At 47.8% G+C, this 17,736-nt stretch overlaps 1 protein-coding gene across 3 annotated transcripts in view; it reads left to right on the forward strand.

Moving 5' to 3' along the window:
• The window catches only part of Lrrc8d (leucine rich repeat containing 8 VRAC subunit D), a 111,825-nt gene that overhangs the window by 24,655 nt on the left and 69,434 nt on the right, over positions 1-17,736 (forward strand). The window contains exon 2 of one of the 3 annotated variants that reach the window (XR_013043079.1): positions 2,178-2,325. The exons of 1 other annotated variant lie outside the window; for it this stretch is intronic. The gene's annotated coding sequence lies outside the window, so the exon portion shown is untranslated. Of the gene's footprint in view, positions 1-2,177; positions 2,326-17,736 lie in introns of those variants that run through there. One more of the 3 variants, XM_006985837.4, reaches the window with a different exon arrangement.

A 17,736-nucleotide genomic window follows, 5' to 3' on the forward strand; every position in this document is an offset into this window, starting at 1 on the left:
CTTAGTAGGTGTCTGGAATGCCATTGTTGCCAGGACACTTTTAAAGAGATGTTTCATTTCTTAGCCTGTGCTTGGAGAGTGATAGCTACATGCTGTGGACAGATGTGCTAACTCAGAAGGAAATGGACAGCAGGACACGGACAGCTATTTCCTAAACATTTCAGGCAGGGATTCAGTTCTGTGAGGCAGCATTTGGCTTTTTTAAAACTGCCCCATTAGACAAAAAGGAATTCACGGGACAAATGTTAGCGAGTTGGGTTCTGCACTGGACAGACTTTGTACCTTGGCACGTGAGTGGCCATCAGAACCTCTTGGACCTCTGCTACCAAGTAACTCTGAAAAGGCTCACAGAGCCAGCACAGACCATGTCCCCTGCCTGAGTCATCAAGGTACTTGCAAAATCAGGTGGGTGAAAAACCCAGCGTACCCCACAGTGGGAGCACAGAATTACAGCATCATTCTGAGACAAGGGATGGATCCCAGATGGTCGTGGCTTGACTTTTCCCCTAGAACTCACTATTGTCTTAGGAATTTAGAGTGTAGAGGAAATGACCCAGATTTTATACTTAGCAAAAACCTGTATCCAACTCTCCAGTGGACCACTCTGTAACCGAGACATCGGGTCGGTTACTTAACTTCTTGACCCTGTTTCCTCCTCTGGGAATATGGGAGCAAGGTTTTTACAGATCTGCTGGGAGAGCTTAGGACCTAGAAGGGAGTAAGATGAGATCTGCTGAGCACTGAGTAGGACTTCAGTTTGCACTAGTTTCTTACGACTGCCAGAGTTTAGCTTTTGATACAGAATAATCAAGAGTTTATTGTTTCTGTTCTGTTTGGGGTTTGGAAACCAGAACAGCTTACTGAGACCAACAGGCTGATGCCACAACCATCTGTTAAATGCCCATTGCTTGAGCGGTTCCAGGGGCAGGCAGGTTGCAGACTCTGGCCAGCTTTCCAAACTGGTAAACCTTTGGCTCTGGTAGATTTGGAGCCACCTGTTTACATTTTCATAAATTAAAAAAAAATTACAGTTATTTATTTCTGTGCATGTGGGCGCTTGTGTGCCCTGGCACACAGTTATGGAAATTGGTTCTATCCTTCCACCGTGTAGGTCTCTGGTTTGGTGGCAAGTGTCATTACTGCCGAGTCACTTCCCGCCCCGACCCCACCCCACCCCCACCCTCCACGTGCACCTTAGTTTTCCTACTCTGACGTTCCTTTAAGTCAGGGCCAGCCTGTAAAGACACTTGCCACCGAGCCTAACTGTCACCTAAGGTAAGCCCCAGGACCCACGTGGTGGAAGGAGGAGAGAGCTGCCTCTTGAGTGTTGTCCTCCGACGCCACACGTGCATTGTGGCACGCATGCGCCGCCCCCCTCCCCCGCCATAAATACATTTAAAAACTAACAGAAAAGGAAATCAAGTCGGAGTTTGACCAAAATGAACGTGATCTCAGAACTTTTCTGTGATTCGTAATCGCATAGAAGAAAAGTTTAGGGTTATGTTGGCGGTGGGGGTGGGGGGTAGTATCTGGTAAATGGACTGACGATCCCCCCCTCGATCTGAATGGAGACCCCAGGAGGAACTCAGCATATTTGCGGGGTGCCCCCCCCAACCCCCACCCCCAGTTCGTGACAGCTCTGCTGCGGCCGCTGTGCACACGCTTCCCTCTTGAGTCAGCACAAGACAAGTAATTTCCCATCCTGAAAGCTAGCTCCCTGCTGCGCGTGGATCTGCTGGGATGTAGCGCCGAACTTCCCAGATTTGCATACTCGCAGCCTCCCTCTCCCCGGGCAAAGCTCGGGTTTTGTCTTTACACCTTCCCGGAGGTGATTCTTCTCTTGGGAGGCGGAGGCAGGGTAGGGGAGGTGAGGCTGAAGGGAAGCGAAGGCCAAGTGCCGGCTGCCCACCCCGGGGGAACCTGGAGCGGTGGAGTCCGCGGCAGGCAGGGAGGTGCGTCCTGCAGCTCGGACTGGAACGGAGGACTGGAGCCGCGGCCGGCAGGGGGAGGCCGGGCCCGGGGAAGCGAGCCGGGTGCTGCGGACCCCCGCGGGGCAATCGCAGGCTAGATGGCCGGTTATGCAAACCGCTGCCCCTCGCTCGCCCGCACGCTCGCTTGCTCCGCGGCTGCTCCGCGCCCCCCTCGGCCAACACACTCTCTCGCTCTTTTTGAAACAGGAAGTGCACTGCTGACTGTAACGTGCTGCCGGCTCCCAGGATGGAGGAGTGAAGTCTCGCGTCGCCGCGGTTCCAGCCCCCGGAGCCCGCCCGCAGCCGCCGAGTCCTCGAGAGCGCCCTGAGGGAGCAGGGTGGCCACCTGGTCCAGGTGTGCGGGCTGGGGCGGGAAGGCGAGGGGGTCTTTGCTGGCGGGGACTTTCTTGATCGCCTGTCCCTGCCACGGTGTCCTCCTCCAGGAGTCTCTAGCACTTTGTCGCCACCGCCCAGGTGTGTGGGACAGGCCAGGAAGGTTCCGGGCTGCGCGGTTGGGGGACCTCTGGACGCGCTCCCCCAGATTGGCGCTCTCCGGGCTGGGCTGGTCCCTGGGCTGCCCTGGGGCTGTCTGGGCGGCCTCCTGGAGTCCCCAGCTGCCCTCACCACCCTCTCCAGCTGCTGCGCGGAGCAGCTGCTCTTTGTCCCTCACTCCCTGGCCCGAGGCTGTCTAAATACCGTTCTGGGAAGCTTGGGACTGTTGGGTGTTGCTGAAGTTGGTGTGAGGGGGGAAAAGTGGAGAAGGAAGGAGGAAGCTGCTGAGCTCTGGGCGAAGAGTAAGAGAGGCTTGGCAGCTGGGCTGGGAAGCGGAGGAGGTGGGTTGCCGGGAGAGCCAGGGCCCTTCACAGACTGAGGGGATTGGAAGTGCAGACACACACCGGAAAAGTGGGGACCACAAATGAACGACAGCAGTGAGTTCTGAGGTGTTTAGTCTGGTGTCTGGCTTGTTACCTCTGCTGTGGTTTCCCTGTGTGGAAACATGGTGCTTTATAAATATGAGCCAGACATTTTTAACTTATTACATTCCAGTTGTCACCAAGCTAAACTAGAGGTTGCCTTTTCTCAAACTCACCAGGTAGCTATAACTCCCTAACCTTGCCTTGTTTGGATCCAGGTGTTAATACAATGCTCAGGAACAGGTGGGTTTATGCCATCGACTTTGTACCTTCTTTTCTGAAGATGCTCTTCCCTGGAGGGGGCAGCCTGGCCTTAGCTGGCTGCCTTTATTTATCCACGGGAGGGAGGGAGATGGCTGTGTTGAGGAGGGACACTAGGGAACCACCTTGGCTGGGAAGGCCTTTGATGGGATGGTGCTATGACAAGTTAAATGTTTGCGCAGTGTAGAAGTCGGTCTCAACTTCTTACTTCGTTTGGAGGCTGCAGTGTGAGCACATGGCACCAGGAAAGCAAGACTCTGCCAAACGGAGGGTCTTTTTCCACACTCCAGTCCTTCATCTTTTTGGGCAACCCTGCTTTCTCAAGAGGCGGGCTGCTGACCGGGTTTAAATCCATGCCACTCAGTGGGGACCAGGGTCTCACCATGTAGCACGGAGTGGCCCAGAGCCCAGAGGTTTGCTTGCCTCTACCTCCCAAATGCTGGAATCAAAGGCTGGCAATTTCACACCCAGCCTAGCTGTATCATTCTAATCCTGAAATTGTTACAGCAAAATATATTTTTGCATAATTCATTTTGCTTTAAAGAAAACTCGCAGAAAGTCCAGTAAGTTTGTGCCCAACTTCTTTTTCATATCAACAGTTGGGAGACAATTTCAATGATAATATCGCCTCGTTTCAGTGGTTCTTCAGAACTTCATCGATTAAACATTTTTATCGATTTTATTTATTTTGTGTGTGTGTGAGTGTGTGTGGGGCTCCACCCAGCATAGCACACATTTGCAGGAGTCATTTCTCCTTTCCACTGTGGGGGTCCAAGGAATCAGCTCAGGTCATCAGGCTTGGTGGTAAGTGCCTTCACGTGCTGAGCCACTGGTCCGGTCCCAGAACATTAATCTCTTTAAATGTAGATATTTTGAGCACCTTAAAAGTGTCGGCAATTGGTACACTATAGTAGCAGTAGCCAAAATATTTTTTTAATGGACTGAGCAGTTAATTTCCTCCTTGCTAGATAGATATGCCTTGACTTAGGTGGGCGTGTTCACATGGTGTGCTTTCATCTGCAGCGTCTCGAGTCAGGTGTCAGTGAGTGTTCACCCCTTCGGGGAGTTAGGTCAGCACTCCGCAACCTTTCAGGGTTACAGAGAACCGTCTCCTCTTCCTATCTCCGGAAGTCAGTCAGTTCATACCTGGTGTGTGCTTCTTCCTGCAGCCCGTTGGGCGTGACACATTTCCCGACTCTCGTATCCGCTGAGAAGTTCACATTACAGAAAACCAAGGGTAAACTCACCAAACTTTACATTAAGACATGAAATTTTAAGCCAGGCAGGGGTGGCACATGCCTTTAATCCCAGCACTCGGGAGGCAGAGGCAGGCGGATCTCTGTGAGTTTGAGGCCAGCCTGGTCTACAGAATGAGATCCAGGACAGGCACCAAAACTACACAGAGAAACCTGTCTCGAAAAACAAACAAACAAACAAACAAAAGACATGATTTTTTTTAAATAGTCCCTAGAAGGGGCTGCTTAGTTGACAGAGTGCTTGTGTACTGTGCAAGAAATCCTAGGGTTGATTCCCAGCTCTGTGTAGCGTGTGTGTGGTGGTGCACGTCTATAATCCCAGCAGTGGAGAGGTAGAGACTGTCTAAGCTACATAGTGAGTTTGAGGCCAACCTGGGATACACAAAAACGTCTGTTCAAAAGGAAAAGTTCCTATGTGGAAATAAGTTTATTTTATTATCTTGGCATTCCTCAAATTTGAGGCTTTTCTTAACTAGAGTTTTTATATTATATCTGGAAAGATACTAATTAAAATTTGTGGTCCATTTTCTCTGGGAAATGCTACATGAACAACTTGTCTTCTTTCCAGTTTCTGGTATGTTTAGCAGACTAAAGTCCCGACTCTGTGATACTTCGTCAAAACGTCAGGGAGAAGATGGGAAAGGGCAGTAGAGGAAAAGTGAGGGTTTTGTTTCTTTCTTAAGGGAAAATGAATTGATACATCCAGGTTTCCTTAAGGGCCAGGCACTGCCATTTCCGTCTGTGCGGAGGACTTGCTGGAGAAGCGGGTCTGTCTCTTGCAGCAGAGGCGGAGGATGAAGGGTGGCTGGCTTTGATGTTAAATGCCAAGGAGAAGTTAGTGATCAAGAGGAGACTTGCCGTGGCGATCAGTGCAAGCGAAGGGTTTTGTTGTTTCAAAACCCTCTTACTTTTCTTCATGCGGATTATAAAGTAAAAATTATTGTCTCTGTCGGAAATTGTACTGCATTGGTTTTCAACTTTTAAAAAAAAATCAGGATGCTTTTAATTTACTAATAGATTTCAGAGGTCTTGATTTATTTAGAGTTTTATTTTTGTCATCTCTGGTGAGAAAGTTACTTAATATTACTCAACTAGGCATGGAGTAGTGACCACAGGCTGTGTGTGTGTGTGTGACATAGTTGTGCTTCTGAGAATGGGGCAGGGATTCAGTAAGATCCTCCAGGGCCTAAATCCAATTCAGGGCCAAAATAAAACTGCTCCAGACTGAAAATGATGGAGAGGTGGCCAACGTCCACAGTACATTGCCCCTCCCTCCTGCCGTAAGGATTCCTGGGTGTGATGTTTCCTCTTCCTTGGACATTAGAATGGTGATGTGCAAAGTCCTGACTTGGGGTCTAATCTTGTTTCCTAATTTTGAAATCTTTGTAGTTACTCAGTCACAGGTGATGGGATTTCTTCTTATCCCCAGCCCCCAGAGAACATCCCTTCCTTGCATTTGCCAGGACTCGGGCACACACCATCACTGCTGTTATAGCTGCTGCTGCCTCCATACCAGCCTTGTATTCATTTCCCAGAAACCAAGAGAGTCTCACCCTTAATCTTGACAGTGTGTGATGAACATGGGGAAAAGGTCCTATTATTTGTGTCTTCTGCAGTGGGGAAAACGTGGACATTTGTTTTGAATCGGTCTCTCTGGCTGTTAGGACGATTTTGTCAGTGCCTAGTGGGTCAGTGAAGTCTGCCTGGGTTAGTACACCAAGTTCTTTATCTAGTTAAAAACAAAACAAAACATTTATCTAGTTAAAAACAAAACAAAACAAAACACTTCTTAGGCCAGGCATGGTGACTGCAGTGCCAGTACCCAGGAGAATAAGAGTTTGATGCTAGCCTGGACTACACACTGGGACCTTGGGGTGTGTGTGTGTGTGTGTGTGTCCCCTATTTATTTAATGTCTCATATACTTTCCAGACACTTGTGGATGCTCTGTAGTTCTCTTGGTACTATGCGTGCTGGGTAATGACCCTGTTTATGAGAAGAAACGGAGGCAGGCTTAGATTGTGACTTACACAGACAAACCGTGGCCTGTTCCAGATTTGTGCAGGCCCTAGTCTTAAACATCGCCCTCCTTGCCTCCTGCTCTCTCTCTCTGCTCACGGAGGCCAGTAGAGAGCACTGGGTGCCCCGGAACTGGAGTTACGGGTGACTGTGAGCCACCCTGTGGGTGCTGCTTCTTAAATGCTGAGCCATCTGTCCAGCTAAGTGAGTTTTTTGATACAGTTGTGTGCAAGTGGTATTACACACGGTTGTGCCAATGTTATTAGGTGTTGTGTAAATGTCAAGTTTTTATCTCCGTCAATGCCCCATAATGACTTTCTTTTTTCTTTTTGGTAAGTGGTCTCATTTGTTCTGTAGAGCAGGCTGGCCTTGGACTCAGAGATTTAGGGATTCATCTACAAGATTGCCTATTGAGCATCTTCTCTTCACCACCGCCCTCCCTTTTCTTGCCCCTGCTCATTAGCATCATTTGTCTTTCTAGATAGGGCCACTCTTCCCATATCATAAATAAACAAATGACTTTATGTCTATAAAATCTAGGAACCATAATGACTTATTTTACTAACAAATTTCCTGTGGTTACTAATGGGCTTTAATTGGACCTCATAGTTTAATTTTGCCTTTTTGTGAGATTTTTGAGATTTCTTCATTAACTAACTGCCCTGAGTATCTTTTCATGTCTTTGGCATCCCCTTTTTCTCTGCCGAGTCTTACCTTTCCTTGAAAGAATTTTTAGAGTATCTGATATGTTCTATAAATTAATCCTTTATTGCTCTTTAAAAATATTTTATTGTATTTAATAATGTGGGTTTATATCTGTGGCTAGGTATGTGCATATGTATCATTACTTTGTAGAATTGCATTTGCTTATGTGCGCGCGCGCGCGCACACACACACACACACACACACACACACACACACACACACGGTCTCAGCCTGGTGGTAGTGTTACACACCTTTAATCCCAGCACTCAAGAGGCAGAGACAGGCAAATCTTTCTGAATTTGAGGCCAGCTTGGTCTACAGAGTGAGATCCAGGACAGCCCAAACAAAGAGAAACCCTGTCTCAGGAAAAACCAAAAAAAGGGGGGCCGGCAGAGGCTCACTTAGCTTAGGCTAGCCTCAGACTTGGTATGTAGCTGGGTATGTCCTTGAACTTCTGATCCTTCTGCCCATACCCCTGGAGTGCTAGGGTTACAGAAGGGTCCACCTGGCCCAGTTTATCACGAACCCCTTTTTATTCTAAAGGGTCATATTTTGGATAATTTCCCTCAAAATTCTTTATCATGGAATCCATTCTACACGCTGGTCCTGTGGCCATTGTAGAAGCATGGATTCTGTTCACTTGACTTATTTGTGTGTTCTTGGGCCTTCAATACACTGTTTCATTGTTTCAGGTACATTTATATAACTTAATCTTGTTAGCATAATTGACATATTAATGTAAGTTAAGAAGGTCACACGTGGTTTAAGTTTGTTATTTTAGATTTTTGTGATACTGGGGATTAAACCAAGGACTCTCCACATGACAGCAAGCCTCCTCCCTCTGAACTATACCCAGTACTGAGAAGCAGTCTTCTGGCTTTTGTTTGTGCGTCTTTATTTTATTTTATTTGTGGCAGGCTCTACTGTAGCCACAGCTGGTCTCCAGCTTGTAGCCAGCGATAAATTTGGACTTTTAATTCTCCTGTTCCCACCTCCTGAGTGCTGGGATTACAGACATGTTCCACCATGCCTGACCCATGCAGTGCCGGGGATCAAACCCAGGCAGGGCTTTGTGCAGGCCAGGCAAACACTCTACCAATTAAGCTGCAGCCGCAGCTGGCGTCTTAATTCCTTGCACACTTCAGTACATTTCTAGATGTAGCTACTGATATGGAACGTTCTCTAGTTTGATGGCAGCCTCCTTCGAGCATTACCTCTCTGTGTCCCTGCTTGCCTGTTGGCGGTGGTGACTTTCTTTCACGTTGCTCCTCGTGGCAGGGCAGTGGTGGCTCACTTTAGAGGGTTCTCTTTCTTCTTCAGTGCTGTTTGTGAGCTTGTGTAGCTTGGGTGGTTTTGAATGTTTTATGAGGTACGATGTGGTAATAATTGGGTGCATACCCTTGAAAGCCTGTTAATTATAGATGTCTCTTTATGACTGGGGAAACAGCATCCACTTCAGCTCGGTTTGCTCCAGGTTTCCCCTGCTCCAGTGTGTTCTCAGTTCACAGGGTCTCCTTTCTCCATTTTATATCACACAGAATACTACATACATTATTTTATTTGATAAGTAAGCTTTTGCATTCCAGGAAAAAGTACAATGTACATTGCTTGGGTTTTTTATATATATATAAATTGGAGATCACTAAATAAATAAATTTGATCTTGCTGAATATTGCATGACAGAAAACTATAGGCCAAAGATGGTGGTGTCCTTTCCCATCTGTTCTAGAATTATAGGTCATAGTTTTTGTTTAGTTGTTTGATTGTTTGAGATATGGTCTTACTGTGTAGCTCTGGCTGTCCTGGAACTCAGTATGTAGCCCAGGCTGGCCTCAAACTCAGAGATCTGCCTGCCTCTGCCTACCAAGTGCTGGGATTAAAGGCATGTGCCTCCACTCCTGGCCCTAATTTTTTTCTTTTGAAATAGGATCTCATGTAGCCCAGGCTGTTCTCAAACTCCTGATATATCCGAAGATGACCTTGAACTTTTGGTCCTTCCGCCTCCATTGCTCAAAAGGTGGGGCTGACAGTGGGCACCATCCTGCCAATTAGTGCCGCGCTGGGTGTGAACACAGGGCTCTACCCACAGAGCTCTACCCACCGAGTTACACCAGCCCCTGCCAGTTAGTGCCGTGCTGGGTGTGAACACAGGGCTTTACCAACCGAGTTACACCCAACCCCTGTCTGTACTTCTTAGCTAATATAAGAGAGAGTTTCAGTTTTTATTTAATTACTGACAATGACAAAGCTTGTATTAAGCATGATAAAATTATAACAGTGAATGTTCTGACTCCAGAACCTGCTTAGACAGATAAAGCCAGTCCCTCTGTTAGAATTGTTCTCCCCACTAATGTGCTTTAAACCGGATTTATTATCTATTTGGCTGAGTGATTATAATGACCCTTAGCACTTATGGAGGACTTCATCAACATCGGTATTCCCAATTTGTGTTCAGATTCTTCTCTGCTGCCCTCATCAGCCGCCAGACCCACCTTCCCTACTAACCATTAAATCTCATTTCCTTCTCTACCTTCTTCTCAGCTCTTGTGTACCTGACATTGTGTTAAGTTTGGAGTATAAAATAGAGAATCGAAAAGCACCTGAACTCAGAAAACAGGAACAGGCACATAAGCCACTATCTAGAATTTAGCTCACAAGATAGACACCTGCACCAGTGACCAGACTGAAGAGCTTAAGACACACGTGTGACAAGAATGCACTGTGACAGGTGACGGAGAACAGGACACTGTGACGGGGGACAGAGAACAGGACACCGTGACAGGTGACAGAGGACAGGACACCGTGACAGGTGACAGAGGACAGGACACCGTGACAGGTGACAGAGGACAGGACACCATGACGGGTGACGGAGAACAGAACACCATGATAGGTGACAAAGAACAGGACACCATGACAGGTGACAGAGGACAGGACACTGTGACGGGGGACAGAGAACAGGACACCATGATGGGTGACAGGGAACAGGACACCATGACGGGGGACAGAGAACAGGACACCATGATGGGTGACAGAGGACAGGACACTGTGACAGGGGACAGAGAACAGGACACCATAATGGGTGACAGGGAACAGGACACCATGACGGGTGACAGAGGACAGGACACCATGATGGGTGACAGAGAACAGGACACCATGACAGGTGACAGGGAACAGGACACCATGACGGGTGACAGAGGACAGGACACCATGACGGGTGACAGAGGACAGGACACCATGACAGGTGACAGAGGACAGGACACCGTGACAGGTGACAGAGGACAGGACACCGTGACGGGTGACAGAGGACAGGACACCATGACAGGTGACAGAGGACAGGACACCGTGACAGGTGACAGAGGACAGGACACCATGACGGGTGACAGAGGACAGGACACCATGACAGGTGACAGAGGACAGGACACCATGACAGGTGACAGAGGACAGGACACCGTGACAGGTGACAGAGGACAGGACACCGTGACAGGTGACAGAGGACAGGACACCATGACGGGTGACAGAGGACAGGACACCATGACAGGTGACAGAGGACAGGACACCATGACCGGTGACAGGGAACAGGACACTGTGACGGAGGACAGGACACCATGATAGGTGACAGAGGACAGGACACTGTGACAGGTGACGGAGGACAGGACACCGTGATGGGTGACAGAAAACAGAACACAAAGAAACTGATTTTGTGCGTTCCTGTTTGTGAGAATCCCTCAAAGAGGCGATTTGGTGTTTAGTGCTAACGTTAGTTCCCAGGCTGAACAGGACAGAGCTGTCCTGATGGAGCAGCCGTAGTTTAGAGATACAGACCCCGGTGTGACACAGCAGTGACTGGGATGAGACGGGCGTGCTGAGGAGGGCAGAGAGGCTCTGCGTTGGTGCCTAGGGTCCTCCATGCTGTTCTGGAAGTGTGGGCTTCGTCCCAACAGCGTTGTGGAATCTCGGACCTTAAAGAAATGCTCAGTTTATTTTTTTAAGGTGTGGGGCCGAAGCAGAGGTCCAGGGGTGTTGGAGTGGTCCAAGGTGATGCAGCAGAGATAATGTGGTCTTCAGCTGAACTGATGGGAACAGAAAGGAAAGGACAGACCGGAGAAATATTTAGGAGAAAGAATTGATTTCTGGTTAGGTAGAAAATGGGAGAGGGGAAGGAAGGAAGAGGAGCAAAGAGAGTTTTCTGATTGGAAGCTGTCCCTGAGGTGTCATTAGTGAGGACAGAAAACCAAAGGAGGACAAGCTGGGAGAGCATGTGAGTTTGTTTAACCCTTTACACGTATTTATTGATTGGCTGGGAGGTAGGGGTCTCGTGTTCCACGCGTCTATGTGGAGGTCGAGGGTCAGCTTGCAGGTGTCAGCTCTCTCCCGTCTTCTGTGTGCCAGGGGGCCTGCACTCGGGTCATCCGACTTGGCCGCATGTGGCCTGACCTACTGAGGCATCCCCTCCCTGTTTGACATGAAGCTGGGGTGTCTGTAGGGCACTGAGAAGTGTGGGCCCTGGGAAGAATGTGAAGACGGGCCAGGTACCCATGGCTGGAACAGACCGGCATAGCCACAACGTGATTGACATCCTCCAGGCGCGGCCAAAGGATCGAAGAGGAAGTGAACAAACAGAGAGCACTTAGTCATACAATCCTACAGGAACCTCCGGGAAAGAATTACTGTCCTGTCCGTACATGGTGTCTGAAGCTCGGGAAGCAGCCAGCTCACCCAGGTTGTGAGTAGGGAGCAGCTAGCTGCTGGGTCATCGGGGGACATGGCAACATCATTGGTGAAGAGAACAAAGGTGACTAGATTTGGTCATGTATTTAGTTGGTCGTTAGAAGAGTTACTGTAAAGTTAACTCAGGTGAAGAGAATAGGAGATGAGAGGCAGGGTGAGGGAGCAGAGGTTGAGTGTGTGTACGTGTCCATCCTTGTTTGTGAAGCACATGATGATGACTGCTACTTTTTCCCCTTTTGGTTTTTTTGAGGCAGGAGCTCAGTATGTGTTTCTGGACGGCCTAGAACTCACTTGTAGACCAGGCTAGGTCTAACTCACAGAGATGTGCTTGCCTCTGCCTCCTGAGAGCTGGGATTAAAAGCATGCGTGGTTAACATTTATGGCAGATTGGTTGATTGAGAAACGTGATTAAGGGTAGGAGAGGGGATAATTTACAGAAAAAGTTTGAGGTATACGGGGAGGGGGGGCATGCTCAGTAGCATTTGGTGGGGTTATCCTAGAAGGAAGTCAGGACAGCCATTCTCTAGAGAGAGGATAAAGGCTCCTTGTGGATGTAGGTGAATGTGCAGGTGGGTGGGGAAGGAGGCTGAGAAATCCACTCCTGCGGCTGGGAGAGTATTAGCAAGGGAACAGATGAAGTCTGCTGCCAGAGGCCTTGAGACAGACATTCAGAAGTTACCTCAGGAAAGGAGCCGCTGGGTCAGGGAGGATCAAGAGTTGTGCATTTGTTTTATTATATTTATTTATTCTTTGTGTGTTGTGGAGCACTTGTGGAGGTCAGGGCACAACTTGACGGAGCTGGTTCTCCCCACCCTCCATGTGTCTCTCCATCGAGGTCTTCAGACTTGGCGGTAATTGCCTCTACCCACAGGGCCATCTTGTCCACCCAAGATGTCCGTTCTTTAAGGCCCTGTCAGTTCTGTGAAGTTGGCTTTCCTGGATGACGGCGTGTTATGATAACATGTGAACTTCTGAACAGAACACTGTGGCCTTGCCTGAGCGTCAAGTTTAGTGACGTGGAGGAACCTAAGGTGGACCAAGAAGATGGGGAGCCAAAGACGGAATGTTAAGGAATTTGAGTGCTAGCCACAGGGAAATCACTCACCTCATGAGGCTTCAGTTTTCCTGTCTGGTGGTGGAGGAAGTTAGATTTTATGTCTTCTCGTCTCCTATAGCTCTCAGGAGTCCGGGGAGACTTGCACACCATTAGAAAAAAAAACTAATGGATCAGAGCAAATCAAGCCCCTGCTCATAGAAGCTCTTAGGCCCCTGTCCTTAGGGGGTTGGCAGCTTAAGATCGGGTCAGCTGTGGGATAATTTGTGGCCCTGGACGTCAGCTGGGGAGAGGTCACCGCCAGGAAAGGAGACAGAGAGGAGGGTGAAGCTGTGGCTGTTTGTGCCCATCTTGTGTGACATGGCTCACTCTGTAGCCACCTTTTAAGAATGGAGCTAACCCCAGGGGTGGGGCTGGTATTAGGGGGTGAGTCCAGGTCAGGTAAGTGGCTGTGGAGATTACTGTAATAACTTAACAAGCTACAAAGGTGACAGGACACTCTCTTTACAATTAAGCCTCTAATCTTTAGGCTGTCAGAGGTCCCAGAAACCTGCCCCCCCCCCCCCCCCCCCCCCCCGCATCCCGCCGTTAGACAACTGAGTGCCTGGAAAATTCTTCACAGGAAGAAACAGGGTGTAACAGACTTAGTGAAATGTTTTTCCAAAATTCACTCTTTTAAGGCTGGGGATACTATTCTGTCTCCACTCCAGTTATCTAGAGTCAGAAACTCTTATTTGCCCCCCGTAATTAAATATTCTTCAAAGTGAGGCATAGTCTAAAAATGAAAACCATTTCATCTTGAACTTAAATCGTCGTCTCTAAATGTGTTCTCCCATTTCCTGAGAAACAGCAGGAAGGAGATGCTTTCTCTAAATAAACCAAGCAGCCTGAGTGTGAACTCAGGGCAGTGGGGATCAAAGACTCCAGCGTGGTCACCCAAGGGGAGTTTTCCAGTCCTTTCTATAACCTCAGAAAGACAAGTCTAATGCTAGTGCTCTTGTTTATCTATTGGTTTGGCATGAAGCATGAGAATGTATGTGTAACTTGGGAGCATGCCTTGAGTGTGTGCTTGAGATGGTCTTGGCTTCATTGGCTGTCTCCATCCTGGAATCTGTTCCTAAGATGTAATTGATGAGGGTGGCATACCTCAGTGGGGAAATATCCTTCTTAGCCATGGCATTTAAGAAGAACAGACCACCATCTGAGTTCCTGCGTGGTGGTGGTTTGACTAAGAACGGTCCCCATGGACTCATTTGGATGCTTGGTCCCCGGGTTGTAGAAACCTTTGATAGGATTGGAAGGATTAGGAGGTATGGTGGTGCTGGAAGTAGTAGTTCACTAGGGGTGGACTTGGAGGTTTCAACAGCCCGTGCTAAGCGCAGTCCCTCCCCCTCGCGCTTTCTGTCTCTCGGTCTCTGTCTGTCTTCGGGATGAGAACGCAGCTCTCAGCTCCTCCTTCAGCACCGCGCCTGCCGCTGTGCTCCCTGCCATGACAGTCACCCGAAACCCTCAGCCAGCCCCTGATTAAATACCCTTTACAAGAGTTGCTTTGGTCATGGTGTCTCTCCATAGGAACAGAACAGCAACTAAGACATGGCTCTCTTTGAACTTAAGCTCTGTATAGCCCAGGAAACTGTTTCATGGCCGTTCCAGGAGGAAACTGTTAGCAGCTTAAACCCTCAGCTCCACTGGAAAATGGAGTTGGTGACAGTAATTATAGATGAGTCTGTGTGTATATTTATTTATCTTTAGATAAATAAATTCATTTCCAGAGACAAGATTTTGTGATCATTATCATTTGTCTCATAATATGTGGTACTCTGTTCTGTCCATGGTGTGTAGCAGGTCAGACAGTTTGTACTGGGAATATTGCGTATAATTGGCACCTTTGTACAATTATCTCAAGAGACTAAATTCCCGCCTTGCGTTGTCTCTCAAAAAAGGATAGAGAGAGCAGGATGCAGCTCAGCACCTGGGTGGCATGCACGAGGCTCCTGGGTGGCATGCACGAGCCTCTGGTCCATCCCCAGCCTGGAAAGCAAAGGAGAAGAAAGGTAACAGCAGAGATCAAAGCAGCCAGGGCTCTCGTCCATTTCTCCTTCTCTTTCTTTTTGACCCAAGTCTTTCTATTTAGTATGCTTCTCTTGGACCGAGTTTTTTCCTGCTTGACTAGCACGATATGTATGTAAGTATATTCAAGTCGTTCACATCCAGCGGGATCAGTGGTGAGGGGTTAGCGCTGACCGTGTTTGCGATTGCTCTCCAGCTGTTGCTTTTGATGTTGGTTACCCCTTTTCTGTCTTAGGTGTTTTTGTTTGTTTGTTTATTTGTTTTGTCGTTTCTCACTGTGTTGTTCAGACATGCCTCCAGCTCACTCACAGTCCTTCGTTCTCTCTGCCTCTGGGATTACAAACACGTATTGCCATACTTTCTTTTAAAAGTGTTGAGTGGTGGCCTTAGAGTTTTTGATTGACCCCCCACCTCAATTTTATTATTATTATTATTATTATTATTATTATTATTATTATTAGTGACCTGCACAGCTTTAGGGTTGACCTGCCTGGGACAAGGGAAATGAAGAAATAATGGACTCGTGATACAGGAAAGCTGGGATCCCGTGGGCCATGCATTCTGACGGAGACATACAGGCACGCTGGAAACTCAGCAGTTTTATTAAGTAAGCTGATGGAGGATCGGTTAGCTCGTCTCAGTAGGGTCCTTGTAGGGAGCCATCGTAAGCTGTCGTCATGCTGGAGGAGGAAGCTGTGGTTGATGTTTTCTGCACATGCTGTCAGCATCCGTAGTTGGACCAGGGGAAGGCCTTGCAATTCCACTGAGCCTGACTAAGGGAAGAGCTTGTTCCCATAGGTTTGAGGCCTTAGGGTCTTTGACATGGCCATACTCATGTTGTGAGTGTTGATTCTTTTTCTTCTTCTCCTTCTGCTCCTCCTCCTCCTCCTTCTCCACCTCCTCCTCCTTCTTCTTCTTCTGATTTTTCGAGACAGGGTTTCTCCGTGTAGTTTTGGTGCTTATTCTGGATCTTGCTCTGTAGCCCAGGCTGGCCTCAAACTCACAGAGATCTGCTTGGCTCTGCCTCCCGAGTGCTGGGATTCAAGACGTGTGCCATCACCACCTGGTGTGAATGTTGATTCTTATAGGGGCACGTGCATTCCCTGTGTGTGTGTGTGTGTGTGTGTGTGTACGTACATCACTCAGGAATGTCATGGAGCATGTGTGGAGTTCGGGGGTAATCCTGTAGGTCACTTCTCCTCTTACACCTTCACACAGGTTCTGGGAGTCAGAATCAGATCGTCAGGCCTAGACAGCAAGTGCTTGCTTTCCCCACTGAACCATCTCGCTGGCCCCCAACTTCTGCTTTTTAAAGGGAAAGATAACTACCCATATGTGATACGCACAGAATAGAGTTTGGAAGGGATATCCATGAATACATTAAGAGAAGTCATTGCTGAGTGGTAAAATTATAGATGATTTTTAGAAAGACTTGCTTTTAATTGTGTGTGTGTTTGTGCGTGTGCATGTGAGTGCTGGTGCCCCTGGAGGTCAGAGGTGTCGGAACCTCAGGAGCTGAAATCATAGGTAATTGTGAGCTGCCCCAAATGGGTGCTGGGAACTGAGTTCTGTTCCTTGGCTCTCTTAAGAGCTGAGCCTTCTTTCGGGCCCTATGGATCATTTTTGCTTTTTTTAAAAAAAATATATAGCTTTCTGTATTATCTGAGCTTTAAAAATACCCAGCTATTACATTTATTATCAAAATGAACCCAGTTCTTTTCATCTTGAAGAGAAGAGGTAAACCATGAGGAAGCGAACTGAGAAGAATCGCCTGCGTTCTAAGTTTGCACCCAGCCGGTTTGGAGTTTGGGATGAGCACACAGTCTCACATCACCTCCACTTTCTGGGCAGGAAGAAGACAGAGTTGGCTGCTTTTAGTTTTATCTGTCCTGTTCCTTCTCAGCCTGTATAGCAAGAAGGACCTAAGCGTAACTTGGGAATCAGTCTGCTCCAAGGCATTAGGAGAAGGTTTCTTAACTGAGTTCACTGGCTCTCTCTCTTTCTACATAATTGAGGTTTTTTTCCCCTGTATAGAACTGCTTTGTGCCTCTTTTGAAAAATAATGAGCCAAATGAGAATGTTCCAAAGCTACCTGAAAACACAGCCTTTTTGGGTGGGGTTCGAGACGGTTTCTCGGTGTAGTTTTGGTGCCTGTCCTGGATCTTGCTCTGTAGACCAGGCTGGCCTTGAACTCACAGAGATCCACCTGGCTCTGCCTCCTGAGTGCTGGGACCAAAGGCGTGCGCTGCCTCCTGGCAAAGCCCAGCTTTTCAAATACAACTTTTTGCTGTTTGGTTTTATTTATAAACATGCAGCTGGTGGTTTGCTGGCATGAACCTGGTGAGGGAGTCAGGTGTGGGGGGATCACTTGTCAACCGTGTGGGCGTAGTAATAACTGATGTGAGGCTGTCTAGAGATCAGAAAGAGGAAATGTCTGAGAAGATTGTGATTACTGTTGTTCTGATATTATTCATTATATTTTCTGAATTTATTCGGGTTTCCAATATAAAGCAGATCCAACTAAGGTTTAGGAAAAATAGCATCACTTAATGCAAACAGACAAATGGTAACTGTCTATTGTTATTGTTACTACTTTTGAAGGATTCCAGATTAACTAAGGCCTCATGTATGACAGACAAGCATGTACTACAGATATTCACATATATGAATAATTGCTATTTAAGGGATTATGAACAGAACGTAGCAATTTTTCTTTATTATAATTTCATAGTAGATATTTTCCAAATGAGTGAGTTCCTGG

The sequence above is a fragment of the Peromyscus maniculatus genome, chromosome 10 (assembly GCF_049852395.1).
Source record: "Peromyscus maniculatus bairdii isolate BWxNUB_F1_BW_parent chromosome 10, HU_Pman_BW_mat_3.1, whole genome shotgun sequence".
Taxonomy (NCBI): domain Eukaryota; kingdom Metazoa; phylum Chordata; class Mammalia; order Rodentia; family Cricetidae; genus Peromyscus; species Peromyscus maniculatus.